Source organism: Bufo bufo, chromosome 1, assembly GCF_905171765.1.
Source record: "Bufo bufo chromosome 1, aBufBuf1.1, whole genome shotgun sequence".
NCBI classification, from domain to species: Eukaryota; Metazoa; Chordata; class Amphibia; order Anura; family Bufonidae; genus Bufo; species Bufo bufo.
Window position 1 is genome coordinate 784,134,554 of NC_053389.1, and position 12,471 is coordinate 784,147,024.

Genomic DNA, 12,471 nt, shown 5'->3' on the forward strand with positions numbered 1-12,471 from the left:
AAAACTGATTTGTACAGTAAACCTAATATTGAACAAGGAGTAGTAAACAATTACTGATATTATCAATAATAATAATGGAGGTGGGTGCGTTCCACCCGGACCAACCCCGCCCACCCCACCTAGTGGGCAGGGAGGGCGAGCTCGGCCCAGTGCAACACCCCACCCCTGCATGGAAGGGAGGAAAGCCTTTGACATCAAGACCTGCTGCTTTTACACAAACAGCATAATTTACACCTTATTGTGTAACGGGTGACTACAAATAGCAAATTAAATAAAATACAATAAAATATGAACCTAAGGTGGTGAGAAAGCAATATTAACTGCTCTAAACATCTTCGGTCAGAAGTGACATGAAAATTTAGACATGTATGTTTTAGTTACCTCTCCACTATACAGTGGTTGGTTAGTATCAACATAACAATATGAACATATAACCTTGAAAGATAACAATATAGATCATCTGACGACTTCCAGTAAACATACACGTGCCCTCTCTGATGGTATACTAGGGCGCGTGTAGAGAACTAATGAGGAAGAAATGTGGATATAACTGAATAGTTCTCAGATATTTTCAGGTGATCTTTCTGTTCTTGGGCGATTATGGCTTCTTAACTACCTGCCATGTTGGAATCTCAGGCAGGTCAGGTAAACCCAGATCTTCTGGCACCGACATCCATGACTGTACCTCTACAGGATCAATACCCAGCTTGTCCCAGGCAGTTGCTAAGTCCTGTGGTGTTCTGATGATGATCTGCTGTCCTGCTTTAGAAGTTGCAAGGCCAAATGGAAATAGCCATCTTACTGGCAGCTTATGAGAACGCAGTGCATCTGTAACTGGTTTCAGAGCTCTGCGTTTTGCCAGTGTGCTGGACGCTAGGTCCTGGAAGAATTGAATACGAGCCCCATTATAGGAGATGTTCTTGGCTTCTCTAGCAGCTCTTAAAATGGAGGCAGTGTCTAGAAAGTTCAACAAGCCGCATATAATGTCTCTAGGGGGACCATTCTCAGGTGGCTTAGGCCTCAGGGCTCTGTGAGCCCTCTCAATCACAATCTGTGCGGCCTTCTCTTCCCCTATTAATGAAGCAAATATGGCGGTTACCGCGGTCGCGATTTCACCAGGAGGAACATCTTCTGGGACCCCTCTTATGCGGACATTCTTCCGCCTACTTCTGTTTTCCTGGTCTTCCAGGTGGAGAAGTGTTGAGGTAAGATAGGTATTATGGTCCTGTAGGACCTTTCTCACGGCCTCCCGTGGCTAGTAATAGCCGCTTGCGTCTCTTCTAGCGCCATAACGCGGCCCCCAATCTGCTTTACCTCCGTCTTTATGTCAGAAATGTCTTTGTGCAGGGGCTGCAGCGCTTTGTAGAGTGTCTTCTTGAAGAAGGCCCTGGATAAAGGTAGGTCCGCAGGCTCAGGTCCCTCCGACATTGCGCAGGAGCTCTCTCCATCTGAATCTTCAGGCGGCGCGGCGGCTCTGGCACCCTCTAGCGCCATCTTGGATTTGTGTGCCGGCGAATAACTCAGTTTTTTCAGAAAGCGATCCATCTCAGATTGTGTATGGCACGATTTTTGAGTGCCCTGTGCAGTGTTGCTTCTTTCTTTGTTTGTCTTCACCATCTTAGGGGGGTAAAACACCCGCTATACCGAAGCTGTAGCAGCGTCTGTGAGGAGCTCTGGGATCAGACGTCCATCCCGGATCGCGGTTAGCTCCGCCCCCCCCTCCCAAAAAAAACGAAATTTTTGAAATTTGAATTTTTTTCTGCTTTTAAGGCAGATAGTGATACCTCGTGAAATAGTGATTACTTTGTATAGTGAAAAATGTAAAAGTGTAAAATAGTGATTACACTGGATTTTAAACACCTGTGGAAATGCGAACACCTGAATTCAATGTTTTTTTTAGATGTTTTCTAATACTTTTGTCTCAATAAGTGAGGATATATGAAAATTAAAGGACTGATATTTATTTATAAAAATGTTTCTGCCCGGTTTCGAACTGGGGACCTTTCGCGTGTGAGGCGAACGTGATAACCACTACACTACAGAAACTTAAGTGCTTTGCCAATATGAGGCATCGTGATTCAGAAAGGCCTAAGTTCTTTTTTTTTATTGAAAACACCTTTATTACAATAAAATCGTCAAACATACATACTTAGTGCTGCGAAGCAGCGCAGGCCACGAGGCAGCACTTAATAAATACTTACAATCGTCTTTCATAGCATGCATTGTTATGTAACGCACAGGCTATCCTACACTATACATCACAATGCATGCTACACTAGCATTCCTGTTCAATCACATACCATTCAACAAAGCATTTAGACAGTGATGAGGGGAGGGGGATGGGAAGGAGGGGGTAGGAAGGGGAAATCACATGCCCCAAGCTTTATTGAAAGGACAGACACAAAAGGGGGGAGAGGGGGAAGGAGAGGGGTTTAGTTCTCTTCTTCGTCGACGTCCAAAATGTTGTAATCCCGCAACAGGCTGTGGGTAAACCTGCGGCAGTCCAGGACGGACATGCTCTCCCTCCTGAGGATGAGTCAGTTCCTGGCAAGCCATATAGCATCCTTAAAACATTTCATAAGATCCCCCAGCGCTACATAGAGCTCCGCTGGAAGACCGTCACTGCCCGGGGTCCTGCCGGATCTAGCGGCCGAGAGAAGCTCCCCCACGGTCAGAGGGTCATCTATTGCCTCCACACCTGCAGGATCAAGATGGTTAGTGATACCTGACAGGAATTTATCTTCGGCTGTCAGGTCGGTGTTCTTCATGGAGTAATGGTCGCTGTACTAGTCTTTGACGACTCCCTTCACTTCCTCCTTCCCTGATCGCATGTTGTCGTCCTTATCCCGAAGTTCGTTCAGGGGCGTGTGGCCGGTGTGGAGTTTCCTGTAAAAGAACGAGTTGCATTTCTCACCGTTCTCCAGGTTCTCCACCTTGGAATGGAAGATGATTTGCTTGGATTCCTCCACAAAATGCCTTTTCAGGCTCTTTTTGGTCTCCTCCAGTTCCTCTCTAACGCTCCAGCCGCACAGATGAAGGTCTTGCAGGGATCCCAGCTGACGCTGCAGCTCTCTGAAGTTCCTCTTCTTCTCACACGCCTGTTGTTGTTGCTTGGCCTGAAAGACAACGAAACTGGACTTTAACATACTCCTACCAGTCACTAGTTCGTTCAAACAAGCATTTGTCATTCCGCCAAGCTATGTAGATCTCTCTAAGCTCCTCCCGATTCAATAGAGCGCAGTTCAGAATCCAGGGCCGGGAGGGGAACCTGTCACCAAGGACACACTGGACCTTAATGGCTGTGATCGGAGAAGAAGCAAGGGTTTATAGAGTAGGGAGGGGGGGGGTGAGGTGGAGATAACAAGTACCATCCTACATATATAAAATGGTGTGATTACCCCCATGTGTTTCCCAAGCTAAACACTCTGGGGGGCCTATACAATCTGCATAGACCACGGGTGCACAACCTTGGTTAGTCCAAGGACCACATTCTCAGATTGTACTTCTCCCTGGAGGCTGCAATAAAACAACTTCTTGAACAAAATTTCATAAATTATTAACAATTTGTAATTGTAGACACTATAGCCCTGATTTATCATACCTTCACTCCAAAACTCTAGCGTTAAAAAGTTGCAAAAATAGGGCTTTTGCGACTTTTTGCACTGGCGTAAAACTTTGCCACTTTTTGCATTTTTACACCACTCACTCCAGTTTTGTAATGTGGGTGGGAAAGTGGGCGTGGTTAGCTATGTTAATGTGTTTCACTCCAGAATTATCATTGAGACTTTTTTTTTTTTTGAAGTTCCAAAAATGTCTTAATCTTACTCCAGGAGGAAGGTGGAGTAGGAAAACTGGAGTAGCTTTATTAGACAAAAGAATAAGACAAATTTATCAAACAACGTGTGACATTTGGTAAATGTGGCACAAAGTCCTCCGACACTGACTCAACCAAAACTGACTTGAGATATTTCCCTCATGGTAAATGCTCCCCTATAACTTAGGCATTTCTGAATCACGATGCCTCAGATTGGCAAATCACTAAAGTTTCTGTAGTGTAGTGGTTATCACGTTCGCCTCACACGCGAAAGGTCCCCGGTTCGAAACCGGGCAGAAACACTTTTATAGCTATCAGTTCTTTACATTTTTATATATCCTCACTATACAGACAAAAGTATTAGAAAACTTCCCTTTATCATTGAATTCTGGTGTCTGCATTGCCATAGGTGTATAAAATCCAGCCCTTGCCTTTACACACACTTGTATAAGAATGGCTTGTTCTAAAGAGCTCACTGAACTCCAGCGTGGTTCTGTATTTGGATGTCACTGCTGCAACAAGTAAGGCCTGGGCTACACTGCAACTTTTTGTAGCGCGGCTGATTGTGAACTGCAGATGTCATTCAATAGTTAAAATCAGCCGCGCTACAAAAAGTTGCAGTGTAGCCCAGGCCTTACTTCTTGAGATTTCTTCTCCGTCCCTTCCCCCTAAACAAAACCTACCTCATCCTAATGATACACACCTCAGCTGCTGCAGAACCTCCTAATACACACCTCAGCTGCTGCAGAACCTCCTAATACACACCTCAGCTGCTGTAGAACCTCATAACAGACACCACAGCTACTGCAACTCTCCGTTACTTCACATGGTTTTACTGTTATGGCTGATCAGTGTGTGGTTGTATATACACAATCTCCATAGACCAGGGGGGCACAGCCAAGGACCACGTTCTCAGATTGTACTGCTCCCCAGAGGCTGCAATATAACAACTTCCTCAACTACATTTTGGAAATTATTGACTATTTGTAATATCATTTGTGAACCACAGTGCCTCAGGTTGGTAAGGCAATTAGGTTTCTGTAGTGTAGTGGTTATCGCATTCACCTCACACACAAAAGGTTCCCAGTTCAAAACCAAACACTTTTATATATAGATATCAGTCCTTCACTTTTCATATATCCTCGCTGTACAGACAAAAATATTAAACATTTCAAAAGAAATTGAATTCAGGTGTTCGCATTGCCACAGGTGCATAAAATCCAGCCCCTGCCTTCACTACAAAGCAGGGGTATTCAAGTGCGTTTTGTAAAAGTCCACATACCTGGGTCCGCTGTAAGGTAGAGGTCTGAGATACAAAAAAAACTGCAGAGAGAGTAGGAGGGGACAGAGAAAGGATGGGAGTGGTAGTAGCGAAAATAATGGTGATACTTGTACTCATGGTGGCAGTCCTCACTCTGGCCTTCCCTTGGCCATACAGTGATGGGAGGGCACACTATTGTTTTGAAGGAGACCTCCGGCCTGATGGTGGATCAGGTGCCCTTAGTGTCAGTGAGTTTGGGGGGTTGGTGCATGCAAGTCTGGTTTTGCAGGTAACAGATGGACCGTTTTACTGGAAATTTCAGCAGTTTCCAAATGCACGTGCTGGCAAAGGTAGACACAGTTTTTATCACACACGTGTCTCATAGGCGGCTTTCCCAAGGCTGTGTATGGGTTGAGGAAGGAGGGGGGGGGGGGGGGGGTCAAATAGCATAAAGTTCCCCTCTGAGTTTCTTTTTACAGATAAGTTTTGTAATCCTCCCAAACTCGGTCAAGGGGTGCAAGTTCTCAATCTGAAGATCTATATGGCCACCCTGTTTCCAGGCCTAAAAGTTGGTAAATTTGTCAGGCTGAAGTCCCGTCCCCAGCACGCCCCCGCCTCCCCTTCAATCCTCCTACACGTCAAACGTGGTGCAAAAACATCTGTGTGGTAAGATTTTGTAGCATAGGTATTCAAATAGTCGCAAAAGGCAGTCCTGCAACATTTGTGCTCCACAATCTGCCATAAAAATGTTCAGAAAATGACCCCCAATTACTTTTAAAATTTGCTTGCAGACCTTTGAAGCCGTAAACAACATAGGCACCAGCTACCTAAAAGAACTGCAGCCCTACAGTCCTTGCCGTCCCCTCAAACGCTCCACACCCAGGAACCACCATAAAACATTTGGAGCCAGATCCTTCTGCCGTGCAGCCTCCACTCTCTGGAATGCTTTTCTGGATCTGTAAGGATAGGTTCACATGGAGGATTTTGGGTGCGGATTTCAACACTGCGGCCAAAACCAGCTCCCACAGCTCAGGCGGCCAAGAGTTTTTGCAGATCCATTCTTGTCGTGGTTGCCCCGCGGAGGCCTCTTACGGCAGCATAGGGGGGAATCGAAGACCTCTGTGTGTACAGTTTTTTTATTTTTACTTAATATGTGCATAATAAAATGTATTTTATTTTTAATTATGGCTTTTTTCCAGATTTTTTTGTATTATTATTACATTATTTATAACATTTTACTACATTATGGAATTACTATTTTACAACTTTTTATTTGAATCTTACCCGTCTCACAGGCTGGTTTTAGGACAACACTAGTGAGCCCTAACAGAAGGCTTAGGCCGGGTTCACACCACTATTTCTTTTCTGTTCTTCTGGTCCATCAGAAGACCTGGAGAAAAAACAGATCCTGTAAAAAAAAAAATGTATCCTGAGCATCCCTTATGCATGTTTTGCATCCATTTGAGCCATTTCTGTCTGAGATCCGTTGCAGACGGATGCAAAATGTACATAACGGATGCTCAGGATACGTTGTTTTTTTACAGGATCAGTTTTTTTTCCTGGTCTTCTGACGGATCAGAAAAATGAAACGGTGATGTGAACCTGGCCTTACTGAGCAGACAGACCCGAGATTCCTTGTAGGTAATCAGGGCTAACGCAGGGCACCCCAGTCTCCAATGGGGTCACTGGGAAACCAGTTGACCCGATCATAGAGGGGAGAATCAAAGGGTAAACAGCTGGGATTGGAGCATCTGCCGACCCTGGCTGTTAAGCAGGAGCCTAGACAATAACCCAGAGATGTTCGTAACAGCTTTTTAGAGCAGGAGCGCTCCAGGAGTCACTAATCCATCGTTCCTGCAGTGACCTGCACCCCCCCCCCCTGTCAAGAGGTCATTAAAGGGTTTCTGTCACCCCACAAAACTCTTTTTTTTTTTTTTTTGGATAGTTAGATTCCTTATAGCGCGATATAGGAGAATATAATAGTCTTACTTACTTTCATGCGGCCGATTCTTTATAAAACGAAGTTTTATAATATGTAAATGAGGGCTCTACCAGCAAGTAGGGCGTCTACTTGCTGGTAGCCGCAGCAGAAATCCGCCCCCTCGCCGTGTTGATTGACAGGGCCAGCCGTGATCTCCTCCTCCGGCCGGCCCTGTCAGTAATTCAAAAATCGCGCGCCTCTGGTCATTCGGCGCAGGCGCTCTGAGATGAGGAGGCTCGTATCCTCAGCACTCCCTCAGTGCGCCTGCGCCGATGACGTCTTCTCTTTCGGTGATGTCATCGGCGCAGGCGCACTGAGGGAGTTCTGAGGAGACGAGCCTCCTCATCTCAGAGCGCCTGCGCCGAATGACCAGAGGCGCGCGATTTTTGAATTACTGACAGGGCCGGCCGGAGGAGGAGATCACGGCTGGCTCTGTCAATCAACACGGCGAGGGGGCGGATTTCTGCTGCGGCTACCAGCAAGTAGACGCCCTACTTGCTGGTAGAGCCCTCATTTACATATTATAAAAATTCGTGAAATCATGAAAGTAAGTAAGACTATTATATTCTCCTATATCGCGCTATGAGGAATCTAACTATCCCAAAAAAAAAAAAGAGTTTTGTGGGGTGACAGAAACCCTTTAAGTGGTCAAATAAAAGAAAAAATACATTAAAACCTCACCGATCGCCTGCCAGTCCCATTATGTCACTTCCCGGGTTCTATGCAGGTTTCTATTTCCTGGTCTCTCTCAACATGGCTAATGCAGTGACCCAGTAGATCACTGCTAAGACTAATTTGTTGCTAAAAGGGTTAATCGGGTTAGTGTACTTTGCTATGCCATTTGTGTGCTTCCAAGAGGTGAACATGGGAACACACCTTAGTTATTGTGCCTTAGGCCTCTTGCGCACAAACATTGTGCATCCACAATTTGAATGGGTCCGTGATCCGTCCACACCGCAAAAAAATAGAACAAGTTCTATTTTTTTGCGGTGCAGAGGCACGGACAGAAACTACGCAGTGCTTCCATGGGGTTCCGATCCATGTTTCCGTTCCGCATCTCCGTGATTGCGGACCCATTCAAGTGAATGGGTCCGCATCCGTGCTGTGAAGTGCATACAGGCCGGTGCCCGTGTATTGCGGACCCGCCGTATGCGGGCCGCGATACGGCAACGGGCATACAACGTTCGTGTGCAAGAGGCGTTACTCAGTAGAAGGAGCCTGGCCCTGGTCCCGAGGCAAGTGCTGTCTAGTGTAGTATGACAGCATCAGCCAGTGAGTCTGGAGTTAGCTTTCGAGCTGAAAGGATGCTGCCTCCTGTCTGTGCTGTGAGAGGCATACTCCAGGAGACACACCACCCCTGGAAGCTGCAAAGAACTACCTAAAGCCCTGAAAGGAAAGAAGAACTTTGAGAGACTGTTTAGAACCAGGCAATTGCATGTGCAGGACAGTAAAGGTAACTTGGACTTTGCTGCATGTGGAAAGGGTTGTAGCCTCTGGCGCCTACCACATTTTTGAGAGCCTTGCATGCCTTGGTTACTTGGGAAGATTGCAAAGTGTTATTAGGGAAAGACTTGGGCCTCTTTCACACGGGCGAGAATTCCGCGCGGGTGCAATGCGTGAGGTGAACGCATTGCACCCTCACTGAATCCGGACCCTTTCATTTCTATCGGGCTGTGCACATGAGCAGTGATTTTCACACATCACTTGTGCGTTGCGTGAAATTTGCAGCATGCTCTATTTTGTGCGTTTTTTTGTGGTTATAAGGGAAAATAATAGCATTCTTAATACAGAATGCTTAGTAAAATAGGGCTAAAGGGGTTAAAAATTTTTTTTTTAATAATTTAACTCACCTCATCCACTTGTTCGCGCAGCACGGCTTCACTTCTTTCTTCAGGACCTTGGTAAAGGACCTTTGATGACATCACTGTGCTCATCACATGGTCCATCACATGATCCATCAACACCATGGATCATGTGATGGACCATGTGATGAGCGCAGTGACGTCACCACATGTCCTTTTCCTCCTGCACAGCAAAGAAGAAGACAGAAGAGAAACCGGGCTGCGTTGTTGTGTTGTGTTGCGTTGCTGTGTTGATCAACCATGTTATAAGGGAAAATGATAAAATCTACACAACACCTAACCCAAACCCGAACTTCTGTGAGGAAATTCGGGTTTGGGTACCAAACATGCCGATTTTTCTCACGCGTGTGTAAAACGCATTAAAATGTTTTGCACTCGCGTGGAAAAATCGCGCATTTTCCCTCGACGCGCTCGCATCTTGTTCTTTGTGTTAGTGATAAATTTGAGTCAATATGTTTTACCTTTATTTAGAATAAAAAAATTCTATATTTATAGAACATTTAAAAAAAAAATAGAAATTGTTGAAATTTTAATTTCTCTGCTTTTAAGGCAGATAGTGATACCTCGTGAAATAGTGATTACTTTGTATAGTGAAAAATGTAAAAGTGTAAAATAGTGATTACACTGGATTTTAAACACCTGTGGAAATGCAAACACCTGAATTCAATGTTTTTTTTAGATGTTTTCTAATACTTTTGTCTCTATAAGTGAGGATATATGAAAATTAAAGGACTGATATTTATATATAAAAATGTTTCTGCCCGGTTTCGAACCGGGGACCTTTCGCGTGTGAGGCGAACGTGATAACCACTACACTACAGAAACTTAAGTGCTTTGTCAATATGAGGCATCGTGATTCAGAAAGGCCTAAGTTTTTTGTTTATTGAAAACACCTTTATTACAATAAAATCGTCAAACATACATACTTAGTGCTGCGAAGCAGCGCAGGCCACGAAGCAGCACTTAATTAATACTTACAATCGTCTTTCATAGCATGGCATTGTTATGTAACGCACAGGCTAACCTACACTATACATCACAATTCATGCTACACTAGCATTCCTATTTAATCACATACCATTCAACAAAGCATTTAGACAGTGATGAGGGGAGGGGGATGGGAAGGAGGGGGTAGGGAGGGGAAATCACATGCCCCAAGCTTTATTGAAAGGACAGACACAAAAGGGGGGAGAGGGGGAAGGAGAGGGGTTTAGTCCTCTTCTTCGTCGACGTCCAAAATGTTGTAATCCCGCAACAGGCTGTGGGTAAACCTGCGGCAGTCCAGGACGGACATTCTCTCCCTTCCTGAGGATGAGCCGGTTCCTGGCAAGCCATATAGCATCCTTAAAACAGTTCATAAGATCCCCCAGCGCTACATAGAGCTCCGCTGGAAGACAGTCACTGCCCGGGGTCCTGGAATTCATGAGAGACTTGGTCAAAGGCCTTCTCCTGATCGAGGCTGACCAGCGCTTTGTGTACACGGCCGTCTTTGATGTATTGTACCATGTCTCTCATGAGAGCAAGAAAATTTGCGATCCTGTGGCCAGGAATGCCGCAGGTCTGATCCGGGTGGACAATCCTGCCGATGACAATCTTCAGCCGGTTGGTCAGTACCTTGGCGAGGATCTTGTAGTCCAGGTTCAGGAGAGAGATGGGACGCCAGTTTTTCAGATCACATCTCTTCCCCTTCCCTCAACGATGGGGGCATTCTACTCTCCACCACCATCTCCTCATAGAGTTCCAGCAGGTCTGGACAGATCAGATCCCCCAGCGCTACAAAGAGCTCCGCTGGAAGACCGTCACTGCCCGGGGTCCTGCCGGACTTAAAGGATCTAGCGGCAGAGAGAAGCTCCCCCACCGTCAGAGGGTCATCCATTGCCTCCACACCCGCAGGATCAAGATGGTTAGTGATACCTGACAGGAATTTATCGTCGGCTGTCAGGTCGGTGTTCTTCATGGAGTAATGGTCGCTGTACTAGTCTTTGACGACTCCCTTGACTTCCTCCTTCCCTGATCGCATGTTGTCGTCCTTGTCCCGAAGTTCATTCAGGGGCGTGTGGCCGGTGTGGAGTTTCCTGTAAAAGAACGAGTTGCATTTCTCACCGTTCTCCAGGTTCTCCACCTTGGAATGGAAGATGATTTGCTTGGATTCCTCCTCAAAATGCCCTTTCAGGCTCTTTTTGGTCTCCTCCAGTTCCTCTCTAACGCTCCAGCCGCACAGATGAAGGTCTTGCAGGGATCCCAGCTGACGCTGCAGCTCTCTGAAGTTCCTCTTCTTCTCACACGCCTGTTGTTGTTGCTTGGCCTGAAAGAAACAACGAAACTGGATTTTAACATACTCCCACCAGTCACTAGTCCATTCAAACAAGCATTTGTCATTCCGCCAAGCTATGTAGATCTCTCTAAGCTCCTCCCGATTCAATAGAGCGCAGTTCAGCTTCTAGGATCCAGGGCCGGGAGGGGAACCCCTCACCAAGGACACACTGGACCTGAATGGCTGTGATCGGAGAAGAAGCAAGGGTGTATAGAGTGGGGGGATGGGGGGAGGTGAAGATAACAAGTACCATCCTACATACATAAAATGGTGTGATTGCCCCCATGTGTTGCCCAAGCTAAACACTCTGGGGGGCCTATACAATCTGCATAGACCAGGGGTGCACAACCTTGGTTAGTCCAAGGACCACATTCTCAGATTGTACCTCTCCCTGGAGGCTGCAATAAAACAACTTCTTGAACTAAATTTCTGAAATTATTGACTATTTGTAATTGTAGACACTATGGCCCTGATTTATCATACCTTCACTCCAGAACTCTGGCGTTAAAAAGTTTCAAAAATAGGGCTTTTGCGACTTTTTGCACTCGCGCAAAACTTTGCCACTTTTTGCATTTTTACACCACTCACTCCAGTTTTGTAATGTGGGTGGGAAAGTGGGCGTGGTTAGCTATGTTAATGTGTTTCACTCCAGAATTATCATTGAGACTTTTTTTTATAAAAAAAAGTTCCAAAAATGTCTTTATCTCACTCCAGGAGGAAGGTGGAGTAGGAAAACTGGAGTAGCTTTATTAGACAAAAGAATAAGACAAATTTAGCAAACAACGTGTGACAATTGGTAAATGTGGCACAAAGTCCTCCGACACTGACTCAACCAAAACTGACTTGAGATATTTCCCTCATGGTAAATGCTCCCCTATAACTTAGGCATTTCTGAATCACGATTCCTCAGATTGGCAAATCACTAAAGTTTCTGTAGTGTAGTGGTTATCACGTTCGCCTCACACGCGAAAGGTCCCCGGTTCAAAACCGGGCAGAAACACTTTTATAGCTATCAGTTCTTTACATTTTTATATATCCTCACTATACAGACAAAAGTATTAGAAAACTTCCCTTTATCATTGAATTCTGGTGTCTGCATTGCCACAGGTGTATAAAATCCAGCCCTTGCCTTTACACACACTTGTATAAGAATGGCTTGTTCTAAAGAGCTCACTGAACTCCAGCGTGGTTCTGTATTTGGATGTCACTGCTGCAACAAGTAAGGTCCTGGGCTACACT

The 12,471-nt window shown here is 45.5% G+C and overlaps 4 non-coding genes across 4 annotated transcripts; 2 read left to right on the top strand and 2 right to left on the bottom strand.

Moving 5' to 3' along the window:
* Positions 1 to 1,973: 1,973 nt before the first annotated feature.
* TRNAV-CAC lies at positions 1,974 to 2,046 on the bottom strand. Its single transcript has one exon. It is a non-coding gene; the product is annotated as a tRNA-Val (tRNA).
* A 1,997-nt stretch (positions 2,047 to 4,043) lies between these two features.
* TRNAV-CAC lies at positions 4,044 to 4,116 on the top strand. The gene has a single exon. It is a non-coding gene; the product is annotated as a tRNA-Val (tRNA).
* A 5,554-nt stretch (positions 4,117 to 9,670) lies between these two features.
* On the bottom strand, positions 9,671 to 9,743 carry TRNAV-CAC. Its single transcript has one exon. It is a non-coding gene; the product is annotated as a tRNA-Val (tRNA).
* Positions 9,744 to 12,159: 2,416 nt separating this feature from the next.
* On the top strand, positions 12,160 to 12,232 carry TRNAV-CAC. Its single transcript has one exon. It is a non-coding gene; the product is annotated as a tRNA-Val (tRNA).
* Positions 12,233 to 12,471: the final 239 nt, after the last annotated feature.